The sequence below is a fragment of the Anas platyrhynchos genome, chromosome 3 (assembly GCF_047663525.1).
Source record: "Anas platyrhynchos isolate ZD024472 breed Pekin duck chromosome 3, IASCAAS_PekinDuck_T2T, whole genome shotgun sequence".
Lineage (NCBI taxonomy): Eukaryota > Metazoa > Chordata > Aves > Anseriformes > Anatidae > Anas > Anas platyrhynchos.
The window spans coordinates 86,664,042-86,672,063 of NC_092589.1; the positions used below are offsets into that span (position 1 = coordinate 86,664,042).

The following is an 8,022-nucleotide window of genomic DNA, read 5'->3' on the forward strand; positions in this document are numbered from 1 at the left end:
TTGTTTTTTATTCCAGGTGGACTTCTTTCTGAGGCTCAGTTCTGAGACACACTTCTTTGCTCATGTCTATGGTCTGATTTACCAACAATCTTTAACTGTGTCAGCCCAAGGCTGTATTTTTTCCCCCAAACAGCTTTTATCAGTCCTGTTCCTGGAATTTGTCTGCTCACTCACGATTCTGTTAATGTAATGGAAACTACACAATGGAAAATAGATGTTGTAGAAATCAATACTTAAAAATTGTCCATCTAAGCCTTGGATTAGAAAAAAATATATAATTAAAATAAAAAATGATCCTTCCGTTACATGTCATTTATTTATTTAACTATACTGAACCTATCTTAGTCTCACAGCACCATGACAAAAAACAGCTTCTTTTTCAGTGGGGCATGTTACAATTTAATGTGTTGAAGCGTAAGATTAATTAGGTATGCAATGCAACAAATGTTAGCTTTCAGAAAATTACCCAGGCAGCCATTAGACTTGACCCTATAATTTGTAGCAGGAATCTCCTGCAGCAAGGAAATCCATAATTTGACTATATACTGACTGAAAATTTCCTTTCCTTAGTTTTTCATTTCCAAGCTGTCAACTCAAATGAGATGTCACTATTGCATAGCAGGAGGAGGACAAGGCAAAAACTCTGCTACTTTCTGAATCTGCTAGTCATTGACCTTTTATTATTTTTTTAATACATGGCACCTCATTTTTTAAAAATATTTGCAGCAATGTGTAACTGGTGTTTGGTGTTGTTAGAGGTCTTGTAAATTACTTATTTAAGATTATTTTCAATGATGTCTGATGATCTGAAATGATGAATATACTAACGAACGGTAAAGGTGCATGTTCAGCTTATAACAGATACTTTCTTTAAATTACATGTTAAAAGGGTAAGCTGCAGAAGGTGGGAATGAGAGATGTAAGAATAACTACGAGAGGGTGTGACAATTCAGAAATTAGCTGAGATTTTGCATGCATGAGTTTGGCTGAGAAGCAGCAGGAGTGGGAGATTTTGACCAGGGTAGCTGACAGCAAGAGACTGTCGGTGCTTTCTTGTACCCAGGGGAATGAAAACTAGAAAGATCGTTGTCTTTAGAAACAGTATTAGGCACGTATTTTCTCTCAAATTTTTTTTTTTTTTTTCAAACTTTCATTTTTTACCCCTCAGATTTTCTGTGATTAAGGTTCAAATTCTTGCCATTGATGACCTTGGGGTTTAGCTATATCCTGTGCCTTTTGACTCCATCTGCTCAACCCTGTTGATTTGGTTTTCACCTTAATAGAATCATAGAGCCATAGAGCAACATGGGTTGGAAGGGACCTTAAAGACCATTTAGTTCTAACCCCAATGCCATGGGCAGGGACACCTCCCACCAGACCAGGTTGCCCAAAGCCCCATCCAGCCTGGCCTTGAGCACCTCCAGGGATGGGGCATCCACAGCTTCTCTGGGCAGCCTGTGCCAGGGCCTCACCACCCTCTGAGTAAAGAGCTTCTTCCATATATCTAATCTGAATCTCCCCTCTTTCAGTTTAAAACCATTTCCCCTTGTCCTGTCATTGTCTTCCTGAAAAAAAAAAAAAAAAAAAAAGAAATTGCTTTTCATCTTTTTTACAAGCCCACGTTAAGTATTGAAAAGTTGTAATGAAGTCTTCTCTGAGCCTTCTCCAGGCTAAACAGCCTGAGCTCTCTCAGTCTTTATTCATAGGAGAGGTGCTCCAGCCCCCTGATCATCCTTGTAGCCCTCTGGACCCGCTCTAACAGCCCCACATCCTTCTTGTGCTGGGGGCCCTGGACCTGGATGCAGCACTCCAGGTGGGGCCTCACAAGGGCAGAGCAGAGGGGGACAATCCCCTCCCTCCCCTGCTGGCCACTCCTCTGTTGATGCAGCCCAGGACACAGTTGACCTCCTGGGCTGTAAGCACACACAGCTGGCTCATGTCAAGCTTTTTGTCCACCAGAAGCCTCAAGTGCTTCTCTGCAGAGCTGCCCTCCTCATCCAGCCTGTCCTCGTGTCTGGGATTGCCCCGACCCAGGTGCAGCACCTTGCACTTGGCCTTGTTGAACCTCGTTAGCTTCACATGGACCCACTTCTCAATCTTGTCCAGATCCTTCTGGATGGCATCTCTTCCTTCTGTTGTGCCAACTGCACCACTCAACTGGGTGTCACCTGCAAACTTGCCAAGGGTGCACCTGGGTGCGGCCTTCAGGCTAATTCCTATCCACTGAACTCTCCTCTACCTTTTATAGATTTCTTCCACATTCCTGGAATTTCTTGGAGGATGAAGTTTACAGTCTTAACACTCAAGTCCTTCCTCAGAAAAGGTTTTCCTGCAAACTCTAACCCTGTTCCTTCTGAAAAGTTAAGCCTGATGTCAAAGACCTAGACTAGCATCAGACTGTACCCAATGATGGGGTTTGCAGTGAAACCATGCAAAGTGATAATACTTTGTGCACAAACATTCCTCTTCTTTACTGATTGTTATCTGTGCCGTTAGAAGCAATGTCTCTGGCAGAACCTCATTGTGCTTTGTAATACAAGGGGAGATCAGGTGCCTGCTGGCAAGAGTTCTTCTCCCTGAAGCTATAAGCCCTTGCAAGGGACCACAGCCCCCATCCTGAGCAGCTGCCCCAAGTATCACCCTACATGACACAGGTGGTGTTCATGTTGTCAGAAGGTGCCTTAAGGCTTCTTTGTGTTCCTGAGTCCCAGAGCAGACTCTTGGTGCAGCAGTATGGTTGTTTCCAGGTAGAAATGCTTGTCACAGCAGTTACATGCCACCGGGGTACCTGGATCAGGCAGCCTTCTGACCTGTCCTCAAACCATGCGACTGCCAACAGATGGAGTAGAGGGAACTGTCTCTCCTCATCTTGTTTTTGGTTAGCAGAGAAGATTCTTCTAGGGTTTGAAATAGTAGTAGTAGTATAATGTGATTTGGGAATCAATAACTCAGCACAAAAAGTAGATTACCTAGTTTTCTGGTTTCAGCTGGGATACAGTTAATTTTCTTCCCAGTAGTGGGTATGATGCTGCGTTTTGAATTCAAGATGAGAATAATGCTGCTAACACACTGATGTTTTAGTTGTTGCAGAGCAGTGCTTACACAGAGCCAAGGCCTTTCCTGCTCCTCGTGCTGCCCTGACAGTGAGGAGGCTGGGGGTACACCGGGAGCTGGGAGGCCCAGGCTGGCCAAAGGGATGGCCCACACCAGGAGGTGTCCTGCTCAGCAATAAAACTGGTGGAGTTGGCTGGAGGAGCTGCTGCTGCTCAGGGCTGGGCTGGGCATTGGTAAGCAGGTGATATGCAATTGCGTTGTACATCACTTGTTTTTATATTTTCTCTCTCTCTTTCTCTCTCTCTTTATTTTTTCTGATTTTTTTTTTCTTCTTTTTCTTTTTTCCAAACAAGAAATTATATTCTAAAAAGTACAATGGAAGGATTACTTTCTGTACTAAGAAACTATTTTTTTTTTTTTTTTAATATAGAATGTCCATGGCCATTTTGCTCTACATAAACCTAGGGATGTGTAGAATACCCTTCAGCATTTATAAATGCATCATCTTTGGGTTAGAGTATGTTTTTGCTTGCTATTGAAGTCAAAATGGCAAATTACTTTATTGTAGGTCTCGGTACTGTAACATCTATGGACCTTACTGGGAGTTGAATTATTCTCTAAATAATCTCTATTCCCTCAGCACAAAACAGTGTATCATATTACATTTTGTTAAAGAAATGACTTTTTTTTCCCTTTTTAATATTAGCGGAGCCTCATATCTGCTGTCTTCCCCCGCAGTATTCAATAGACCAGTGTTCAATGAGAGAGAGGTTGGCCTTGTTAACACATCACCTTTCTTAATTTTTGTTCTTTGTCTTTTTGTAGAAGTAAGATCACAACATCTTTAACTAGGCTTAGATGAAAGGAAGGAAGGAAGGAAGGAAGGAAGGAAGGAAAGAAGAAACTGGTATTTTAAATGACCTAATGACTCTAACATCCATTTTCAATGGGTCCCTCTTTTGTACCTGAAATGGCGAATTAGGTCTCACGTTTAAAAATACACAACATAGGGAGTTATACAAATACTTATGAAAACAGGTAGTTGCAAGATTAATCGTACGATTCTGTTTACATCAATCTGGCATGTATGGAGAGTTTTCAGGGTTAGATTCTGCGCTCCTCCTTGTAAGTCAGCCGAAAACTGGGACTTTGAGCTATTTAGATTTCCCCACACTGGAGTATGCCACAGAGCAAGAGTAGTGACAAGCGCCAAATGATGTCTAAGAGTGGAGAACATGACATCAATTTGTCCTTTTTTAGTAAAACTAGTTTACATTAATATCTCTCAGGAATCTTAGTACAGAAGAATATAATTTTGCTTTTAGATGGCAAGGTCCCTAATGCATTAGTTGATTCTCCTGTGAATGTGTTATTAAGTGAGATACAGAAGTTGCTCCAGTGTTAGGGAGAAGCAAACAAAGAAATACTTTGCAGCTCTCATTTGATTGCATTGTCATTTAGAGTGATCACTGAAGTGTGCTTAAAAGAAGTTATTCTAGTGCATATTGAAAAATCAATACAAATGTTAGTCGTCTTGCAACATTGTGCTTTGGGAGTACGATAGCTGGGAATGGTTAAAGTCGATGCATTTGAAGAAAATTGACTTTATGTGGCATAAAATGTGATTGCAGGGTTTGCTGTGAATTGGAAGGTTAGTTTGCATTAGCTGTATTGAGAAGCTGAGCTCTATGTTAATTTTCATCAGTGCAGCAACCAGAACAAAACCACAACCGAATGAGAGAAAAGAATGGGAGAGAAATGAATCTATTTGCTCTAATACATCAGCCACAAGATATATTTTCTACTAAACTCTAATCATCAATGTCTCAAACAGAACTAACATCTATTGTTTTTTATGGATAGTGCTGGGGATAGTGCTTGGTCAGTGGAAAATCTGTTAAAGTGGATGGGACAAGAAAACAAGAAAACAGTCTTTAATACTTAAAGACAATTTTTCATGCTTTACTGGAGAAACACCAGCAGTGTTCCTTTACATATAAACTGGAATTTTAATGTGAAATTCAAGAAAAAGAACACGCACAGAGGTCCCAAGTCATTAAATGAGTTTTTAGACAAAGAAAACAAACCCACTGTTTTAAAAGATCATATTATAGACCACTAATTTTGCTTGTGTTTCACTCATTTTGTTCTAGCATCTAAAGCTGTTTAAATCAACAACCTTTCCAAATATTTTTTTACATGAACAATGCATACTGTGAGTCTGTTTTCACCACTTATAGCCATCTCTTTACAGAGGGAAGACTACAGGCCTGTCTCCATTTACTTTGTAGTCCCGGTGCAGTACTGGAATGAGAAACATGGAGTGCAAATGAGAATCAAGCCAAATGTTTGAAAAGCAATGAGCAACTGAAGAAACAGTTTTGAAGGGGAGAGCTTATTATTACCCTTTCGAACACAATCCTTAAAGGTGTTGGGGTCTCTCGGTTCTCATCAACTTCAAAGAGAATTCAGCGTTCAATATTTTCTTGCAGAATTGGGGGTACAGAAAGGAGAGCCAGATGATAATGAGCTGATAGGATGACACATGCTTACGAAAAGAATGGTATATGGGAGAAAACATTTCTTTAACAATTTTTAGTAAGACATGGGTTGTGCAGTGACAAAAAATGGCATAAGATGGCAGTAAGAGATTGCAAAATATAGTGGTTTGGAGTGACACATTCCAGTGAATCAACTACTGCCTTGCAGAAAACATGATTGTATAACAAGTGACAAAATGGGGGATGCTGAGCACCATCTAGGCACTGGTTTCTAACTTTTTGCATTTTTTTTCCCCAAAGGAAAACCTCCAGTTTACTTGACATTTATACTTTCTTATCTTAGTGTGGGAAAATGGAATAACATTTCACACTGCATTGCCATCTGTGTGAAAGTGCCTGAAGTTTACTGCTCATATATTTTTTTAATCTGTGCTGCATGAAAATTACTCCAAATTTAGAGGTACATTAAATATGCCATCATATGCTGGTAGGAATGAAGTAGGTCAAAACAATCATGCCAGTAATGCACATGGAACTTTATAGCCTTCCTAGTGGGGCATGGGCAACGTGGACTGGTAAAACCACTATTCCTGTTAAAACTGAGGGGCTATTAAGGTGGTCCATGACAACCCCCAGTTCAGGGAGCAGTTTACCGTGGGTGTAGACCCCTTCTTGGCGAAATTAGCCAAAGTTAGGAGAAGAGGGCTGTATTTCTGAATAACGGAGTCTGGTAGGATTTCTCCAGTTTATACCTTGCTAAGAGAGAGAAAATACAGGTAACTTGCAACATGTAGGTGTGTAATTTTTCAGTGCCAATGATTCCGTTAGATTTATGTTGAAATTTAGTCATGACTTTATGTTTGTATTGAAAGCTATGTTCTGTAGCCTCAGACTATCTATTTCATGCTCCTCTCATACTACAAGAGTCACGTCTTCTGAATCCTCTGCAGTGAAAATGGTGATAGCATTTTTAGCTAGTGCTTTTCATCCTTGCAACTGAAAGAGCTTTATAAATGTACTTATCACTTACCAAAAAGGGATTTATGTGATTAAATGAAGTAAAATTTGCATAAAACAACAGCGAGCAGTAATCTTTTCTCTAAAGTACCTAGTGATGTATTGCCTAACCTCTGTTTTATCAGGGAAAGGTAGATTTGGAAGAAATTTTTATGTTTGCTTAAGTTCATGAAGGTTTTCACTCAAGTAACTTATTCTTTTCAGCATCTGCATTAATGTAATCACTGGGGAATTACATGGTTATACGTGATTTTTATCAGTTATTGAAGCCATAGGTCAAAACACAAAATTGGCATTTAAAAGGTGATGGAAATTTGTCATGCTCCCTGAAGGCCTTGGTCTGCAAGCCAGGAGATGGATTGCGATGAGCTATGAGTATTTTCATCTTTGAAGTGTAAGATTTGTTTCACTGTAGTTCATATGTGCCCAATTCCTCCCAGTCAAGGTTTTAACATTTCTGGAAATAAAAAGCAAAAGTCAATCAATATTATATATTTCTGCATTTTTTTTAACAATGATGCTTCTGGGAAGGTCAAGTGGGCATTTTCTTGGACGTCTTTTTCGAAAAACATCTTCCCCTGCCCAATTCAATGTTGAACTCAGGTCCTTGCTCCCAAGCATAGTTTCAGTCAACTTAAAGGTATTGCGGGTTGTAGCACAATTTTTGCAGTCCTTTCTGGTCATCCTGTCACCTTTGAGGGTTGGCTCTACCAGACTGTGTTTCATTTGGGAGCTTTTCTGGCTCCATATTCATAGACAAGTAGTAAGAGACACTAGCTATATTTGTAGAGCAGAATGGTTGCTGCTGAGGACTCAGTGCCTACACTATGCCTACATGCTTGAGACTAAGCCTAGTGTTGTCCTATAGACTGCATACTCTTTCAGGGCTGAGGATATAGTCCTGGAGGTCACCATCAGATTTATTTTCATCCAAAAAGGATCCAGTTAATATGGTCAGAGACCATTCTGCAGTACGAACCAAAGCACACAAAATGGTGACAAATGATTTTCTTCAAAACCACTCTCCTTGGCTGCATTGACACCCTAAAATAGGCTCGCCCTTAGTCTTTCCACTTTGTTGTGGGCTCCCCTTGCTGAACATTCATTGTGTTGTTTATTCTCATTCTTGTTTTCCTTCTCTCTCTTTCTCCAGACAAGGTCTAAGTAAGGCTTTCTGAAGATGTAGTCTCAGGAATTCAGCTAGTTACTTCGGAAATATAGCTCAGAGAAATCACTTGATTCAAGTCCTGTATGTTTGTGTTTTCTCTAAACAATTTCTATTGGCCACATGTGGAAACAGGAATTTAAGCTAGATGAACTATCCTAGGATGACCAAAGCTGTTATTAAGGACATGGACTGCTCTATTAACAACAGACATGAAAAAACTTTTGTAACTCAACTACATGGCATGGAGTGGAGGATATTGCACTGGCATGATTAACTTTCATA

General features: G+C 40.1%; 1 long non-coding RNA gene across 1 annotated transcript; it reads left to right on the forward strand.

Annotated features, from left to right (window-relative positions):
• Positions 1 to 2,590: 2,590 nt before the first annotated feature.
• LOC119716565 (uncharacterized) lies at positions 2,591 to 7,059 on the forward strand. Its single transcript, XR_005264807.2, has 3 exons — positions 2,591 to 2,878; positions 3,082 to 3,287; positions 5,309 to 7,059. It is a non-coding gene; the product is annotated as an uncharacterized lncRNA (long non-coding RNA).
• Positions 7,060 to 8,022: the final 963 nt, after the last annotated feature.